At 34.4% G+C, this 20,790-nt stretch overlaps 1 long non-coding RNA gene across 2 annotated transcripts; it reads left to right on the forward strand.

Moving 5' to 3' along the window:
* Positions 1 to 947: 947 nt before the first annotated feature.
* Positions 948 to 4,531, forward strand: LOC148199502 (uncharacterized). 2 transcript variants are annotated; one of them, XR_015786265.1, is made up of 4 exons: positions 948 to 1,264; positions 1,836 to 2,007; positions 3,779 to 3,816; positions 4,294 to 4,531. It is a non-coding gene; the product is annotated as an uncharacterized LOC148199502 (long non-coding RNA). The 2 variants fall into 2 exon arrangements; XR_015786266.1 differs by lacking the exon at positions 3,779 to 3,816.
* The last annotated feature ends 16,259 nt before the right edge of the window (positions 4,532 to 20,790 follow it).

The raw sequence follows: 20,790 nt of genomic DNA on the forward strand, positions 1-20,790 counted from the left end.
GCTTATATGTAGTAGCATCAACCTTTAATCCTCCAACATCCTTTATGAGCTTACACCCTGGAACAATTGGATTTTTTACAGCTGAACAGTTTTGGAAACCAAATCTTTGAAGTATTTGGTTAGCATATTTTCTCTGACAAATAAAAATGCCATTTGAAGTATGCGTGACTTCCACACCAAGAAAATATCTCATCCTACCCAAATCGGTCATCTCAAATTCCTTTTTCATTGAGTTTCTGAATTCTTGGAACATTTTTTCACTATTTCCTGTAAAGATAAGATCATCTACATATAGGTTCACAATAAGAACATTTATTGCTCCTTTTTTCTTTGTAAATAATGTGTGATCACTCGTGCTTGTTTCAAAACCTTTCTTGAGGAAGTATGATTCTATCTTCTTGAACCATGTTCTAGGTGCATGTCTCAACCCATAGAGAGCTTTCTTCATTTTATACACCTTGTCTTCTTCACCGATTACCTCATATCCCTCTGGTTGTTCCACATACACATCTTCTGCTAAATCTCCGTGTAGGAATGCACTTTTGACATCTAGTCACTACAAAAAAAACCTTATTTAGAGGAGGTTATTTTGGGGAGGTTATAAAAAACCCCCTCAAATTAACATACTTTAAGATGTTTAATTTAAATTATCTAACTAACAATATTTGTGGGGGTTTTAATTCCTTTCAAGAGAAGTTTATAACCTCTTCAAATAAAAATATATTTTTATTCATCATCTTCTAATTCTTTTACATTTTTCCCTCTAAAAATTTTAGACTAAGTTTCATTTTAACAATTCTAAAATTTTATTCCCTCCAGATTTAAAACCCATCTGTGCCTAAAACCATTATTTTTCTAAAAGTTAATTTTTCTCTAAAAATCTTCTTACAATTCACCTGAACCCTAGCTCACTCTGCTCTCTGCTCACTCTGCTCTCTGCTCACTCCGCTCACTCCGCTCACTCCGCTCACTCCGCTCACTCCGCTCACCTGAACCCTAGGTTCTGCAAAATCCCCAATTCCTAAGGTTTCATCTCCAACATCATCCGCACCTGTGAAATCAGTGGTTCCCAAGGTCTCATCTCCAACATCATCTGCACCTGTGAAATCAGCGGTTCCCAAGGTCTCATCTCCAACATCATCTCCACCAGCTGACTCACCACTATTACCTACTCCAACAGCATCCCCCACACCAGCCGAAGCACCAACAGCGCCAGCACCAGCACCGGCAACACCTAGGTTCTGCAGAATCCCCAATTCCTAAGGTTTAACTCTAACACCAATTGCTTTGGTCGTTTACTCCTAGTTAATTGCTATAAACCTTATCCCAATGATTATGGGTGTACATACCTTGAATTGCCTTACATAAAGCTCACCGATTCTAGTTGAGGAGTGTAGACTAAATTTCTCTTGGTTATCCGTATAGTAATGAAATTCTGTATTTGTGTAAGTGCATTGTTAGCAAAATGATATTCTCCAGTGGTGGCAGTGCTAGTGTCAGTGGGTGGAGAGAGATTAAACTTAGTGAGAATGATAAGAACGTTGTCTTTAGTTCCAACCTAATGGTAAATTTTTGGTGGGGTAATTGTAAATTGTCTCTGATAAAATACGCTGCAGTAACAACGACCAATTCAAGAAAAGAAAACAGCAGAATATTTCTTGACTTTTATGCTCATAAGTATTTGCAAAATCCCATTAACTGCATGCAAGTTATTTATCTTGAATTGAATATTTCATCATGGTGTTCGTCTTTCCAACGCTTCTGTACATGAAGCTAAAACCTTTATCGATGCTTGTTGTATTGTTTTGTGCATTTCCACATTATGATGCTGCCAGTTCTTCTGATTCGGAAGCAAATGCTTTGTTGAAGTGGAAAGGCAGCCTTGACAGCCACAGTTAAGCTTCTCTCTCTCATGGAATGGCACTAATCCTTGCATCTGGCTGGGAATAGAATGTGATGATTCCCGTTCTGTTTCTCACATAAATCTTACACGTGTTGGATTAAAAGGTACACTTCAAACTTTTCCTTGTCTGGAAGTATTCCTCCACACATTAAACTGTTGTAAAACCATTTGTAATCTTTCCAAACTAAAGTATCTGAATCTTAGTGTCAATAGTCTCTCTGGTTCTATTCCTAATGAAGTGGATCATCTCCAGTCTCTTCTCACATTCAATATATTTACCAACAACCTCTCTGGGTCAATCCCTCCTACCTTAGGAACCTTGCTCCTTTTAGAATCCATTCACCTTTTCGAAAATAAACTCTCTGGATCCATTCCTGCCAGTATTGGGAATTTGTCCAGGCTCACCCTGTTATCTTTATCTTCAAATCAACTCACCGGATCCATCCCTCCCCATATAGGAAATTTAACAAACGCCAAGGTCATATGTGTTATTGAGAATGAACTTACTGGCGAGATTCCAATAGAAATGGAGAAGCTTACTGATGAGAAAATTAAGTAAATTAGGCACGCCTTAATCTTAACATGTCTTATCAATGCCCATTGCCATTTCTCTTTTCTTGGACTGTAGTTTAGCATGCATCATACACGACTAGCTACTCAGTCTTTCAGAGACAACCCCATTTTACATTTCCACACATCACCCAAATCTACATTCTTAATTTCCTTCATGTCCCAATTTTTTATTCAAAAACAGTTATTATAACACAATTTTTCCTTCAAATTTTATATTCCTTTTACAAATTTCTTATCCATTTTAATTCATGTCGTGGAAATAGGCTCAACTATTAAATTTTAAGTTTTACAGAAATTGTGAAAAGTTAGCACAATTTTATTGGATTTTAATTTTTACGAAAGTCGTCTAAAGCTGAAATAAACTGTGTAAATTGATTGCAACTGAAGTTGTATGTGGTAAGCATGACTTCAATGTAACTTGAATTGGATTGAAATTTGTAGGTTGACAAGACTTTGTCTGATAATATCTATCTTTGAAATAAAAACTATTTTATGTAAAAATTGATGTCATATATTATTACTAATTGTGTATATAAACTTATAATTTATTAAATTTAAAAATTATTTAGTGCAATTAAAAAAATACATAGGGTTTAGGAATACCGTGTAAATTATATAAGATAACATATTTTAAGATATAGTAAAAATTACTGGGGATATAACAAACTTTTTTTATGTCCTTCCAGACTTGAACTACATTGATCTCAGTCAAAATAATCTTCACGGTAATATTTCACCTACTTGGGGAAAATTTCGCAGCCTCACAAGCTTCATGATTTTCAAAAACAATTTGTCAGGTGTTATTCCACCAGAACTAGGTGGGGCAACCAAATTACAGCTGCTTGATCTATCCTCAAACCATCTTACAGGAAACATTCCAGAAGATTTATGCAACTTGACCCTCTTGTTTGATCTGTCAATCAACGACAATAATGTTTCTGGAAATGTTCCCTCCAAAATAGAATCACTGGAGGGACTTAAATTTTTGGAGCTCAGCTCAAATAATTTTACAGGCTTAATCCAGAAAAAACTTGGAAATTTGCACAATTTATTATCCTAGAATCTGAGCTAGAATAAATTTGAGGGAAATTTATTCTAGGAGAACAGAGATATTGAAGATTAATTAAAGTATGCATGCATTATTCAAACTGATAAAAGAATGGGTGTGGGATATAATGATACTTTCATTTGGTAATGTTTACAATACGCATTTTTGTATCTTTTGTTATATGATTATGTATTTTTTTGTTATATTTCGGAATGAAATTGTCATAACAAAAAACTACTTAATTGATGTTGCAGGTTTCTCTTTTAAGTATTGCAATCTCACAGTTATCAAGGTTAGTAGAAACAAGTGTTTAATTTTTTTTAATTCATTATGACTCTTTATTAGCTTGTTCTCTCATCTGGAAAGGTAATAAGATCCTAACTCATTCATATGTGCTATTGGTTTTTAGAAACCCCTTTTTTTATGGGTTTCGTCTGATTGTAGTTCTAATATCAACAAACATTGGCCCAAACATTGTCACTACTTTAACTTGAATTCTATTGTTTATTATATATAACATCGTTCTTTCACTTTCAACTTAGATTACATAAGGACTTGGTTCATGCCACTCCCCTACATCGATCTCACTAACCCTCACTTATTTAATTGGTGCATTATTGTACTTCACAGAATGATCCAAACTAACTGACACATTATTGTACCTAGTGCATGAGCTACACGTCTTGAATTCTATTGTTTATATATTATTTTCAAAATGTGAGCACATGTAATTAAGTTTATTTTATTAATATTTTTTATATTATTTCAGCAAGCTCGTGATGCAAATGAGTCAGAGTCTCCTTTGGGAACAAGACAATCATCTGATGGAAGTAATCTTTAGGAAATTTATGATATTGATTTAGGATCAAAGTATACTTAGTTTATTATGAATTGGGATCACATTTCTTTCTTTGTAACTATTTCTGCAATAGGATTACATTGACTTCTAGTCTATCCTTCTGTAACATACAATTGTCTCTCAATTTATTTTTCTAAATTCCTTCCTACTCAGGGGTTTTTGTTCTATGATATCAATTTTTTATTCAGAGAAATCATATTTGTTTGGTATTTAATAATTTTAAAAAAATAAATTTATTTAATTTTCAAATTAAAAAAAAAAGAAGAAAAGAAAGAAATTGGTGAAAATAGGTAGTTATTATATATGTTAATAATCATTAAACAAAAAACAATATTATATATTTTAATAATCATTAAATAAAAAAACTGACAAAAATATAGAAAACTTTTGTGATCAAATAGTTGAAAATAAAAGAGGTTAACACCCCCCACAAAATAATAGTTAGTAATAGAGGAGGTTTTTAACCTCTGCAGAAAAACCTCCGCAAATTGAACGTGATACCAGGGGTCGCAAAAAACCCCCGCAGATAGTTTGTGGCGACTCAAACTTCGGCGGTTTGAAAAACCCCCGGAATTTATTTTGCGGAGGGTGAAAACCTCCGCAAATCGAAAAAAAAACCTCCTCTAAATAACCTTTTTTTTGTAGTGAGTTGATAAATTGTCCAACCTCGACTGGCTGCAATAGATAAAGTCAATTGAATGGTATCCCATCTTGCCACAGGTGCAAATACTTCAGTGTAATCAATTCCAGCTTCTTGAGCATACCCTTTTGCTACAAGACGAGCCTTATATTTGTCTACTTCTCCTTTTTTGTTTATCTTGGTCTTAAATACCCACTTCACACAAATTTTCTTTTCTCCTGTCGGTAATGTTGTTAGTTCCCATGTTCCATTTTTGTTGATCGCTGCAATCTCATTCTCCATTGCATCCCTCCATATCTGACTTTTGCACTAATGCAGAAAGGGCTTTAAACGTCCGTTCTTTTGGCCTTTTGACGTCCGATGTTCCCCTGATGTCTTTGTGGGTGACGTTACTCAAACGTCGGGGGTTCACATCAGACGTCTATATAGATGTCTGATGTGTCAGGCCGGACGTGTATATAGACGTCCGGTGTGTCAGGCCGGACGTGTATATAGAGGTCCAGTGTACACCCTCGGACGTCCATATAGACGTCCCCATAGACGTCCGTCTCCTCGCTCCCCCGACGTCTACCTGCCTGAATTGTTTTGTGGTAGGGGCTGGGGTTGGACGTCCGTTTGTGCACTGCCAGACGTCTATAGACCGTTCGATTGTGCACTAACTGACGTCTACTGGGCGTTTTTTTTTAAATTAATTTATTTTTGCAATAAAACCACACCTGAAAAGCAGAAAATTGTCCTAGAACAATTTTGCAATACTATAAATAATTGTTTCATATAAACAAAGTTCTACTTAATGTAAACTATAATCCACTACCAAAACTATCAACATCAAACTTAAACTAAAACTAAGCAATGTTCAACAACAAATAAAACTATTCCTAACTCCATCTTTGCAGAAGATAAGCGGTCCACTCCTGCCTTATCTGTTTAATTGTGTCGTCTAGAATAGGCGATGTACTCTTGAAGCGCTGCAAAATTCAAGAAAGATTCATTATGGTTTCATATATGTTTGAAGATGAATTTGATTTGTAATGTATTCAAGGTATACATCATTACCTCATTCCAGTCATCTATAATGACAGCTCGAATGATGGTCTTAATCCAACACATCACTTAGAAGCCGCATTCCCATGAATCTAGCTGCTGGTTACACTAAAATGACAAACTAAATAGTTAAGAATTTAGATCATTCAATAACACATCACCTTAGCAGGTGCACCATCATTACCTTCATTACTAGTGACTCTGTCAAATTTCTTTTTAAAACGGGATAAACCACATGTTGGACAATACTTTAACGAAGCAAACTCCTTTGTGTACATAACACAATCATTAGGACAAGCATGTATCTTTTGATATTCAAGACCCATTGGACATAAAAAATTTTTGGCCTCGTAATTACGAATAGGAAGAGTATTATTTTCTAGAAGCATCTCCTTCAACAACTCCAACAACTCGGTGAAACTTTTATCGGTCCATCCATTCCTTGCTTTTAAACTAAACAACTTTAAAGTTGAAGACAAACGTGTAAAGTTCGAGCATCCTGGGAACAACAGTTGCTCTGAATCATTAATGAGAGAATCATACAAATTAGCCTTTCCAAAATTATCTTCACCGACATCACGTATCATGTCCTCTAAATGGTCACTCATCCATTCTTCCACATAATACGTTCCTCGTGACGTGGTAGGCTGGTCCAGTACTTCTCCATGCCAAGTCCAAACGGTATAAGTCCTCATTATGCCGTACATGAATAGATGGTCACACACATTGCCTAAGTCTTGCCGTATTTGATTAAGACAACGGACACAAGGACAAAAATATGTCCCGTTGGCAGACTTAACATTTTGTTCAACGTATTGCAAGAACTTCGAAACACCCTTATCATATTCTTCACTGATGCGACGTTCGTTCATCCAACTTCGATCCATACTATGTTCGTAAAATCATCAGTTGAAGTTTTTTAACTCTCACAAGGTTAGGCCCTATCCATTCAAAAAAATTAATTTTCATAATTTGCTCAGACACGTGCATTGAAGTCTACATCATAAAATTGATAAGATTTCGGCAGCATTTCGCATTGGTCTCCGAAATACACGAAATGAAAGTAGTTAATGATGAACACAATCAAATATGCATTCGGAGAACAACACAAATACTGAACCGAAATTTTATCAATCTTATCCATAAACTCCAATTGACATGTTATTGCAAATTATGAAAATTAATTTTCTCAAACTGTTCAATCGGACAATTCAAAATTTAACACAAACTATTAAAAGATTAATCGTTTGTGTTAAATTTCAAATGGGAACTAAGTGTCACTCAATGATTTGATACTTACAATAACACAACTAATACATGCATATTCAAAAGCCAATAACACATGCATACCTTAGAGTAAAAACCATGCATACACAAAACCCAATTACATGCATACAAAAATTTATCAACCAACAAGCTAACTTGAAAAGTAGATTCGAAATGAAAGGGAGGGAAATCGAGGACAGAACGGCCTAAAACGTAGCCCAAAAACAGTCAAAGAAGCCGCCCAAGAACACGCAAGATACTGCACTAAAACGCATCGAAAACGATTTTTAATCGGTTCAAATAGAAGATATTTCATCACAAGGCAATGTAATTGGATTGAAAGTAAATTTAAACGGTCCAAAACAGAGAAAACACAAATGGAAAAGCAATGGCGCAGACAGCGTTCGCGGGGAAGATGATGAACAGTGAGCGCAACTGCTCGCGGGCTCACGTTTTAGTATAAATACTATTAGACGTCCGGTACTCTGGGGCCCCGACGTCTATAATATTATAGACGTCCGGGCCATTACTAATATGACGTCTTTGGGGATTTAAAATTGATATTCGCGGAGGGTTTTAGACGTCCGTGGAAGGGGCCCGGACGTCTATAGTATTATAGACGTCCGTCTTGGGGGGGACGGACGTCTAAGAGGCTGAAACAAATGAACGTTTCAACTCCCCTGTCAGCCCATTAAACGTCCTTGGGGAGGGGGCCGGACGTCTATAATATAATTGACGTCCGGCCCCCCATATCGGACGTCTAGGGTGCTGACAGGGTGGTTGATGAATTAATTGTCTTCAGCCCCTTCAATGTCCGTTGGGAGGGGGCCCAGATGTCTATAATATTATAGACATATACCCCCCCAGGACGGACGTCTAAGAGGCTGAACAAATGAACGCTTCAACTCCCGTGTCAGCCCATTGAACGTCTGTTCGGGAGGGAGACGGACGTCTATAATATTATAGACGTCCGACCCCCCAATATCGGACGTGTAGGGTGCTGACAGGGTGGTTGAAGAATTAATTGTCTTCAGCTCCCTAAACGTCCGTCCTGGGGGGCGGACGTCTATAATATTATAGACGTCTGGGTCCCCTCCCAACGGACGTTTAAGGGGCTGAAGACAATTAATTCTTCAACCACCTTGTCAGCACCCTAAACGTCCGATATGGGGGGCCAGACGCCTATAATATTATAGACTTCCGTCTCCCTCCCGAACGGATGTTCAATGGGTTGACAGGGGAGTTGAAGCGTTCATTTGTTCAGCCTCTTAGACGTCCGAGCCCCTCCCCGGACGTCTATAATATTATAGATGTCCGTGCCCCTCCACAACGAACGTCTAGAGTTTCACTTATTTACGAATATGGCACCGGTCAATTATTTACGTTGGGACTTTTGTGGACGGACGTCTATGGGGGAACGTTAAAAGCCAATTCTGCACTAGTGTATGGTCCACATTATTTGGCTTATTCTCCACATAGGAAGGGAACCTAGCAACCCAACACTTAACATCAAACCCTTTGTTGGGATAACCCAACAAAACATACATAATACATTCATATGGAAAACTCATCACAAATGCGAGATAATCCCTATGCCCATTCATACACAAAATCTTACCCAACAATAACCACATATAATCATAATCATATACAAACAAAGATTATTAATCAAGATATCAAGAACACGTATAACATAAAACCATAAACAAACAAAAGTATGTTTCCCCATACTTTGACCAATCATAAGGCTTTATCTCTACAACCCTAAACCACCATCAATCTTTCTTTACATTAAGAGTTTCTCGTCGCTCTCTCTCTTCTTCTCCCAAAATGCCAATCTCCACCCTTTCTCTGTTTTCTCTCTTTGATTTAGAGTTTCTAGAGTTTTTAAACACCACACCGCCTGTTAATTAATTTCTACACCAATTAAATAAAGATAAAAGACCCTTTTGCCTCTAGAGAAAAATATAAAAATAACGAAATAACATAACAATTATGTTCTAATAAAAATATACACTCAAAAACACTAATTTGCAAACAAAAACCTAAAATCTCAAAACTACTTTATTCTTAAAATCCTTATTTTCCTCCTTCTTACCAATAGAATGTATACATATATTTATATTTTGAAATAAATAAATGAATTAAGGTTATTTATGTTACATTAATATATACATTAATTTGGTGTAACATATTTAATGATATTGCATAAATATTATAACACATGCATTAATTTATTACATTAATGACATTATTTATTAATCAAATGCATTCATTTATTACTTTTCTTATTTTAAATCTTTTTGAAACGGGAAATACTATAAAAATTAATATTAATCCTCTTCCCTTAAACTATTGTCGAAGTTTAAACCATTGTCAACCGTAATTCTTTTAGCTGTCTCTGAATATTTTCAGAGAAATGGGTGTTGACAATGGGCATCATCATGGAATGAAGACGAGGAAGATGCAGACATATAGTTTTGAAAGAGTAATGATATTATCTCAAAATCAAATCAAGGAAGTATACCAAAGGTATAGTATATATAAGCATTTCGTTAATTAGACCCACTTTTTTTATTGTTTTCTTTTATTTAGTTTTTCAAATTATAAAACATTTCGTTTACTGAACATTGCATTTTTTAATGAGACACACATATTGAGAACGGTTTCAGAATTTTTCTGTCAAGAAACATACATGAAAATGGAGATTATAAACATGTCAACCTTAACATATATGAATGAGTGCAGCATAATCTTTGATTTCAAAATGATTCTAATTTCTAACAGAAGCCATTTTTTTATGAATGACAGGATGACGATTTGGGATTATTTAGAAATGGGGATAGTTTTGCTGTCAAAGATGTCAACGTAGGATTCCCCCATTTCATTAGTAATTTCCCATCTGTCAAATATCTTCAGCTCCAACATCAGATGGAAATTTATCAGGAGAATAAGATAAGGATGTTAAGTGTCTGAGAGTTGCTGAAAAGAGAGAATATTTTGAGCACTGTTGAATGGTTGGAGGCTTCTCTGAAAAGAGAGAATAAGAGAAACATATATTGATCTTTTGTAAATATTATAACTTTTCAATGTAATACTACATTTCATAGTAATTATCAGTTGAGTGTAATATTAATTTGATCTTCAAACTATTCCAATAAATTTCATGAATTCGTAGTTGACACTGAATGCTTGTTTTTAACCAATCAGATTATAAAATTTTCTTCTCTCTTTTTATTGATCTAGACTTTGTGTTTGAACATAAGCCTTTCCATTAACCATGAGTTTCGGTTCTTTATGGCATCCGTAAACCTTCGTACAAAATGTCTTGAATAAAGCACTAGTTGTTTGCCGTGTGTTTTTGTTTTAAGCAAAAGCTAATGTGACTAAGCAAACTTTTCAAATTTAGAATAGAAAGAAATACCTTTGAGGATGTGCACCTCAAAATTCAAGAAGCTACACTAAATATAATACACATTCAAGATTGTGGTTTCATTTATGAGAAGTATTTCAAGATCATTCATATGTTCAGTGCAGATATATATTGTTTTCACAACTCTTACTCAACTTGAGATGATTCCCAAAGAGGAGAGGTTGATAGGATTGATAATTTAGACCTATATGGATAACTGACTTCTAGTATAAATTGCTCAGAATATGCTAAAAATTATGGATTAATGTCGCAAAATATTTCGATGCATAAAACACAAAGTACATATTCTCCTGAATTGAATACGACGTTTGGTAGTGCAAGTATTATTCTAACTATATATTATAGTTTTCATATCAAATAACATTATATTGTTTATTACATGAATAAAATGTAATATTTAGAGTATATTGTTTAGATAGATTAACATGATATATTTTTCTTTCACAAAATGAAGAGAGTGGAAAAGATCTTTACCAACATAACAAGGAGAGGTTGATAGGATTAGTTATTTTGTTATATTCCAGAATCAAACTATCCATTTTTTATTTGAAAAATTATTACTATTATTATTATTTAAAATAAATTTAACTAGAATACATAATTTAGTCATTGATCATAAAAGTTATTAAAAACTAATTAATATCATTTTAAATTTTGAAAATTTTAATAAAATAATGAAAAAAATTAAACAATTTTTTTTTTGTTTTAATTGTATCAAATGATAATGAGAATAAAGCTTGTTAGGCTTTTCTTAATTCGAAATGTTGTGTTGTTTTGGTTTCAGGAAGGTGTTTGACGTGGATTCTTCATATTTGTTAATTTACTCTTATTTTGTAATTTGCTCATATTTTATTTGAGTTAACGGTGATTTTGCGGGTTACTTCACTCACTAGTACAGTAAGAGAAAATGACATCGGTTAATTTTGCTTATAGGCATCGGTTCTGAAATCGAGGCATATACGGACAAGGTAAAAAGGGGTAGGCTTTATGCCTCGGTTCTGAATCGGGTTAAAACGAGATAGGATTATGCCTCGGTTCTTGGATAACCAAGGCAATAGCGTTTCTTTTTTTCAATATGCATTTGGATGGTCCAGTGTGATTCAATCCCTTTCACAGTCCAGCCTTGTCATCTATCAACAACATCAGCACTAATCAAAATCAGACTTTTACTGTTGGGGACATGGGGATGCATAACATGAATGTTCCATGTCTTGCAGGCCAAAACCAGCATTTGCAAACTGTTCAGACTCAGGTGTACAATGATAGTTTCTTTGATGGAAGGATTTTGTTTGGACAAGGATGTCTTTGGCACCAACATGTATGTGTGTTCTCTAGAAAGCAAAAACCAGCAGCAGGTGCAAAATGTTGATGGTACCAGTGGCCACAGTTTGAATGCTGAAGTGTCCAATGTTGTCCATGGCAATTTGTCAACATCGATAACAGTGGATTCCCCCTTTGCATGGGATTCAAACAATTCCCAAGCTGAATTTTTGGACTCTCCTCTGTTGACAACAGCAGACGAGGATCTCCTTTGACCATCGAGTTAAGGAAAAAAACGTTAAAAAATAGTAAATTACTTGTCTTAACTTTCACAGTAAATATCCATTTGTGGAGTTAAATAATAGAGCTTTTGTAAGAATCCTCTACGCTGTTGAAGTGTCTCTTTAGAATCCCAGCCAGACAGATTTTATTTTCAGATTAAACAGAAATGTCAAATCTTTTTAAATGAACACACCAGATTGTATTTTGGGCACATATCAATGGCATCGGCACTCTCGGACCATAAATCTTCAACACTCCATTCTCACATCAGACCACCACCCAACAACTGTGCCACCTTTACCGAACCACCACAGGCCACCATGTGAAGTCTTCTTCTTCAACGCTTCACAACCACCGTGCGCCTCTGCCAATCCAGCCCATACAGCCCACACAGCCTACTCTAGGCGCAACCATCAACAACCCTCTCGGGATCCCCAAAAAGAAATTCCCCACACTAAAAACCCTAACTTTCTCAATCATCGTGTCCTGCCGCTCCTCCAACACACTCTCGCCGTGCTCTCGTCGCCTCCGACACACTTTCTCAAAACCCTAACTTTCGCATCCTCTTCCCTGCAACCAGAATAGAACCAGAAAGAGAAGAGGGAAGAAGAAGAATGACCAATCGCACCGCCACGAGCCACCACGAGCGCCGCTGCGAGACACAACGAACGCCACCTGTCGCGCCATCTCCACACCGTTGCTGCAGATCATCCTCGCTCCAAAGTGATCGTCTGCGGTGAAGAGAAATGGAAGAAGGAGAGGAATTCTCCCTGGCTTGTGCGGGATGAGGATAAAGAGAGAAAAGTATTTTCGTGAGCTTTTTTAGGGTTGGATATGCGAGAAGGAGAAGGAGAGAAATTCTCCATGGTGGACGCGACCCATGGGCTGGTCTGTGAAGAAATGAGAAGTCCAGTGTTAGGCATGGAATTCAACACGCTTTTTTAGGGTGTTAGGCCTCGGTTAGAATATTAACTGAGGTCATATGATGTGTATATGTCTCGGGTCCCAATAAACCGAGGCAGTAGATCAAGATTAAAAAAGTTGTCAGGGCAAAAGTTAAATCAGCAGAAATTTTGCATGATATTATGCATCGATTGAATATTTAACCGAGATCATATGATGTGTATGCCTCGGTTCTCCTTGAACCGAGGCAGAAAAGTTCGACTAAATTACAAAATTGCCATCGCGTTCTGATAAGCTTCGGTTGCTCCTAAACCGAAGCATATTGTGCGATTTTAAATCCTCTTTTTTTACTAGTGCTGGTGGCAGAGCGGTTAGATACGATAATCCTCTCTTTTGCTTTTTTGTTTTATTGAGAAAATTTTAAGTAAAGATATCTCAGTTTATATCTAAAAACTTATGTTTCTCATTGTGGGTAATCGAAAGATATAATTTCCTTCTTATACTCTCAATGTTGACAATATATATGTTTTCTATAAAGAGGAAAATAATATCCTGTAACATTTAAAATATTTCTCGCATGAATTCGACACTTTCTCAAACCAATGGGTAAGTCCAATTAAAAGTCTTTTTTACAACGTTGATGTTTTTGGTTAGACATCTCAAGAGACTTTCTATCAAAGATATCTTCCTTTTACGTAATTGGGTGTACCAATTTTTAGAGGGGTTCCTAAGGATCAAGTTTTTAACCTTTGGTTAATAAAATTCATAATAAACTTGTTTCTTGAAAATTGAAGTAGCTTAGTATGATAGGAAAAGTTCATCTAGTAAATTTGTTAATTGTTGGCTTATTTTCTTATTTTCTTATATCTTATATTTACAAATGGATTATGAAGCTAATTTTTTTAGGTAAATAATGGATTCAAAATTTTGTTTGCACTGGATACACAAAAATAGAGATTGCTCATTGTTGAATAGTCTATCTAATGTGGTTCTAAGGTTAATGGTGGTTTGTAAGTTACTAATATTCAGTTAGAGAACAAAGCCTATCTATTACGTTTTACTTAGGAGTTTGCTTATGGAAAAATGACTAGACTGAACTCATGCGTATTTAAATCCTCGTCAATATGACATGGTATTAAGGATGCATATGTTGTTGAAATATTTTGGTATGACATGGATTTTATTTGTGAAATATTTTGTAGAGTAAGTCAATCTCAAAAGATTTGAAGAATATATCAAAGATATGGGAATATTGGAAGTTGAATATATATATATATATATATATATATATATATATATATATATATATATATATATATATATATATATAAAGGATTATCAGTTACAATTCATTCAAGTATCGATTCCAAGCCTAATCAATGCAGCATAATTTGCCCGGTGAGCAAGACCAATTTAACCAATGAGAAGGGTTAAATTGCCTAGCAACGGTAGCTAGCCCACTAACCTACGCGTTTCAAAAATAATGTAATGCATCACACTTTCAATCTTTTAGAGAATAGGGAACTAACTTAATGCCGAGACGACAAAGGCACATTCGTGAGACTGGAGACACTCATCATCACCATTATTTTAAGCTTTTATCCATTCACCAGTGCTTAGAATGTCTAGGAGTAACTAACTCCATTACTCAATGGGGTTGGACGTAATGTATTTTTATTCTTTGTGATATGTATTATTCAATTAATGTAGTTCTTTCCCATTACTCTTGTATTATGTTCTTGTTCTTAACTACATGATATTTGATTGCTTATTTTATCTTATATGATTATTAGAAAATAATTTAGAATCTTAATTAGAATATAATAACTATTAGATTTTGCCTCTAGATAGAAAGTTTTATTAATTAGTCAATTTAAACATCTAAACTTAATGTGAACTTTTTGGTAAAAATATCTAAGGAGTTATAATTTTTATTAGTAAGGTTTATACTTTTCTATAAGGAATCAAGGCTTTTTAGGAGTATATAGTTTATTTTTGTTACATTGAATTGGAACATGAAATCCAACCCCGGTGAAGTCTCTATCACATATTTTATTTCCTAAGTTTAATTGCTTTCTACAAATTAGAATTTCATTATTAAAAATTAAACATTTTCATTTTTTCAAATTTCTCAGCCTTAATCAATAAATAATCATAGTTTTTCTGAACAAGCGTAAGTCTCTTGAAAAACCATATAAGGACTTTCCTCTTTATTACTTATGTGATTTGGTACACTTGTTAATATCTTAACAGTGTGCTGTCTTCAAATGTTGCAAAAAAGTTTTACTCTTTTGATATGGAATGTGTACATTGGGGAAATTTGATTTGGTAGGATGAATTGTCATCGTCTAAAACTTTTGTTCTTTGGAATTTGGAGATTAAAAAAAAGGAGTAATTTTATGCGCTATGTTTTCATTATGTTGTAATGATGTTGAATCTTTCTCTCATTTGTTATATCATTGTTCTATTATTATACGAATTGAGCTATGGTTGAAGTCAGCTTTTCAAGATGTGCAATTTTCCTCATTGGATTTGGTTGTTCATTTTATGAAGTCTACTTGTAGTCATTTTCTTAAAGTAATTAATGTGCAATTTTCGTCATTGGATTAAAGTGGACGATGAGAAATCATAATAGATTTCAGGATTCAAATTAGGTGCGTATGATTAGAAATAAATCTAAAAACCATGAGTAATACTATATCTTATTTTTTGGTGGTGAAATTTTTCAATATTCAAACTAGAGAAGGTAGGGTGCTTTCATGTATGGAATTAATACGACAAGTTTCATCTGCCACTTGGCTTAAGGTGAATATTAGTGATGCAACTAGGCGTTATCCTAATTTGGCTTTATGTGCTAGTATTTTGAGGGGAAGTGAGAGTTAATATGTGAGTAATTTTTGAGATTTTTTTAGTAGTACAACTTTTATTTATGCCAAATTTATGGGGATCATTTATACATTGGAATATGCTTGGAGGAAAGGCTTTAATTAGAGATTGATTCTTCTTTAGTGTGTCATGATTTTTTGGATTAATAAATGGTTCTTTGGAGTCTTAAAGGGAGATAACATCAATGCTTGTAATTGTGTAAGGATATGAAATTCAAAGTTTCTCATGTTTTTTGTGAAAGAAATCTTTATGTCAATAAAGTAGCTAATTTAGCTTTGATTCATAAAGAACAATATAAGTTTTAACTTTACTTTTATGTATTTATTTAGATATCTTCATAATAGGTATCATGGATTTCGTGTTGTCCCCTTATGCCTTATATTCTTTTTTTTTTAAAATTTCATGTAATGGTAAATGATTGATGTGTTTTGGGGTGTCAATATAGCTTAAATGTCAAAATTCATAATAATGCCTAAGATGACCTTATTTGAAAAGTTTGTTATTGTTATGAATGATAGGAAAATAAGAATATAAATGTAACGTTTTTTTTTTCAATCATTAAATTTTTTTTAGACAAAATATTAAAGTTTAAAAAGTTAAATTGGAAACCACTACTCAACCCAAGATTTGAATATTCTTTAAAAAACATTAAGTGTTTGGTGTTGTTTTCGAAAGATTTTTTATCATCAAAGAAATAGACAAAAACAAAGCAAAAGAACACAACAATATTTATATTGGTTCGACTCTAAACGAGTCTATATCCAATCATCCTCCAACTACTTGAGTTGAAGAGAATTCACTAATCTTGGAAAGTTAAGAATACAAGATTCACTCAATCTTTTTCTCATCACACTCAAAATACACAAAAAATCCAACCAAAAGAGGCTACACCCACACACACACTCTTTAGGAGTCTTACCTACCTAGCTAAGACTAACACAAAGAATACACAAGGAATATAGAACCTAGTGCACCACAGGTGCAGATTTCACAATGAAATACAATGCAAATCTTTTGATTGATCACTTTTTCTTTGGACCCTAGGAGACATTGAATTTCTTCAAAAGAGTGGTTGATGCCTCCAAGATTTCTGCAACACAACTCATAACATGTTCTTGCTTTAACTTAATCGATATCATAATGTTCTTTGTTACTAAAAAGGATTTAGAACACATATAAGTAGCCTAGGCACAAAAATGGTATATTTGATTGATTATGTAATTTTCATAATCAATTAAGCTTTACACACTATTTTAATCGATTAGGTCATTCTCTTAACCACTTAAAATAGAGAGGAAATGCATGGTGTGCTTTAGATCTATTTGAATCGATTATGTTATTATCTTAATCGATTAAAACTTTTTTACAGCTTTAATCGATTAAGGAATATGCTTAATCGATTTTAATATTGGCATATCACCAAACTTGTGCCGTTTTGACCCTAAGATCGTATTAGCCACTCTAATCAATCAAAAACCTATTTTACATGAAATTTACATAGAATTTAACCTAATCTAACAGCATAACTATTTAAGAAATGTTGAGATTGTTGATAGGGAGCATAGTGTTAGCTGAACCCACAATCTCTGTGATATTTGTTTTTGATGATCACAACACATTGTTAATAAAAACACATGTGTATGTACTATGTTATTTGTGTTATGGTTATGCTTAATGTGAGATTTGTACAAGCATAGTTGTGGACATATTGTGTTGATTATTGCATACTACTGTGTTTGAAATGTTATTATATCTTTGTATGCATAATGTGAGTTTTGGAAATGGAAAAACCACATGCACCAAGCATATTTGTATGTCTTAATCGATTACAATGGTGTCTTAATCAATTAAAGTCATCAGACAACTTAACTTTCAAACTGTGGCAAAACAACAAGTTTTGAATCGATTACGTTAGTGATTAAATCAATTAAAACTCGTAAGTTTGCACAAATATTTTTCAAGTGTGTTGTGATGTGTTTTGAGAAGAAAAGTTTTCAAAAATATGCTAAGTGTTAAAGCTTAACCGATTACATGAATCATGTATTCAATTAAGTCTGTTAAAGTTTTGAAAACTGTTTCATTGCTTGACATAATTGTCTTAACGGTCATATTTTTAAATATGTTGACCAAACATTTATTGCAAATCGATTACATTAATTGAGCATTCAATTAATGGCTTTGACTGTTGTTAATCTGTTATAACTGTGAAATGAAACCGATTAGATTAATAGCATAATGGATTAAAATGCGTCTGATTTGACTTACACAATATATAAACGCATGACTTGAAATTTTGTTAGACAATTGAGTTTAACAATTTTAATATCAGTTTCAGATTGAGCTTTGAAGTTTTACAGAAGAGAGAAACGCTCCAAGAAACAAGAATTGTCGTGGTGTACAAGTCTTGAAGATTTTATTAGAAGCAAGATTGATTGATTTGTAAAGTCTGATCGTTCTGCACAACATCTCTGCTTTAGGTTCTTTTCCAGTCCTTTTTGAGCGCTAAGTCCTTAGCACTTCATCTCTGCTTTCCACATTCTCTCATTTCCTATCAAAACAAGGGTAATTAGTCATAAAATCATCAAATTCAACCTCAACTCTCTTATTCACACAATTAAATGAAAAAGCATGAGTCCAAGCAAGTTTCTAAGTGAAAAAGTGTGTATTTAATATCAAAATTATATCACAAATAATGGTATTTTCAACCCTTAACATAACCCCAAACTTAGAACTTTGCTCGTCCTCAAGGAAAACAAAATGTGACTCTGCTCTCCATAACAATCACTACAATGACTCAACCCTTTTTTTAAAAAAAACTTTTTCTTCCAAGACAAGAAATTACTTTTATCAATTCAGCATAAAGATCTCAATCAAGATGTGCAGATGACGTAATTCTATCAAAATCAAGATGCTCATATACTTTCAACAAATTCTATCCTTAAGAATGATCAATCAACCAAGCAGAGATGCAATCAAAAATTCAGAGAACTACTCCTCATCAAAGAAAGTGTTTCGCTTAAGCACTCAAAAATGTATTACTCAAGCACTCAAAAGTGTATCACTCAACTCACAGGTGTATAGTGAGATCTCTCAATCACTCTACTATCACAATGTTACACAAATTAATTTTGCCTTTCATTTAACCAAAATCAAACATACTCACAAGCAGGTTTTCATTACAAGGGCTTTTCTTGGCTTGTAACTTGGCTGGGATAAGAAGAAACATGGTTTTTCAGGAATGCAAAAATCCTTGAGTTAAGAGAGATTTTTATGAAATTAACAATTACACACAATTTCTCTTTTCAAGAAGATCTTTCCCACCTCTTTCCCGTGCAGTGATCTTTTCTTTCTTTTCTTTTAATTTTTCTTTTCTTTTGATTTCTCTTTTTCTTTTTCTTTGTGCTCACTGCTTATTTTTCTAGCAACCCCAAACTTGAACCTGTATCAATACCTCACAAATATTCTCAACTCAACTCAAGGTAAAGAATTTAAAACAAGATTTTCAACACATGCTTAATGCTAAAGGTTCAAAGGATGGAATAAACTGTTCTCTTTTTATTTGGAAAAATTCATGACTAGGCTAAAAAAATAATAACAAAAGATGGCCTTGATCATATGAAACCTGCAAGTAAGTAGTTCAATCACAGAAAATTTGGGCAAAATCATTCATGCTTCTAAAGTAATAGCAATTATTCATAACAACTCTAAAGCTCAAAACTCACACAAGTAAACTCTCAAGTCCCAGAATTTAGGAAAACATCCTGCTTAGTATCTCAATCATATGTTTTTTTCAAGAACCTATTTCACATCATGCATCATCTAACATCAATCAATACACTATAATATCAGAAAAAAATACTCATCAGAAAAAAAACATCACAATCGAATCAAAGTAGTCAAATTACATCGTTCCTATACTACAGAAACATAATAAAATAGGAATATAAAAAGATTTCAACAATAAACAAACTAGGAACAATAAAATAAAAGCAAGGGAAAGTAAGAGAAATCCTGTCTAAAACAAAGAAGCGTCCATCAGTAGACACTGAATACAAGCAATCTCTAATCATTAACGTCCTCATCCTCATCAGCTGCTCCACCTACTGTTCCACCCTCGGCGTGTGTCGGGTCCTTTGGCCATGCCATACGCGCTCTGAACTCGTCCATAGACATGTGGTGCTGAATCTCAGGTGGATCATATAATTTGTTGATCATCTCAACTACCGCCATCTGGCCTCTGTAAAGAGCCTCCATCCTTGCATCCATCAGGGACATGTACATGTCCCTCATCTGAAACGGGGCGGCCTCATGGGCAAGCTCCTGTATTGGTGGCGGTGCCCTCTTGTGCACCTTGGGAGCCTGCTGTGGTGGCATAACTGGACCCTGGTCCTCTATAGTGCAGTAGTAAGTGAAATAAGCCTCTTCTAAGTCCTTCCTTGGACGCTCTAATGGCGACACTGACACATCAACATCCATAATCTCACACAAATGTGTGATCAGAGATGGGTGTCCTACCGCTCACAACACGTGCACAACTCTTAATCTCCTCAACAATTACTGCCCCTAAGTTGACCTTCTTTCCACTTAAAGAACAATATAAGAGAACAACCCTCTGAGTGATGATATTAAACATATGGGAGCAAGGCTGGATGTTAGCCTAGGAGAAGGTCATCCAATATTTTGTCAGTGGTAT

This window comes from Vigna umbellata, chromosome 4 (assembly GCF_029865625.1).
Source record: "Vigna umbellata cultivar VRB3 chromosome 4, Vumbellata_1.0, whole genome shotgun sequence".
Lineage (NCBI taxonomy): Eukaryota > Viridiplantae > Streptophyta > Magnoliopsida > Fabales > Fabaceae > Vigna > Vigna umbellata.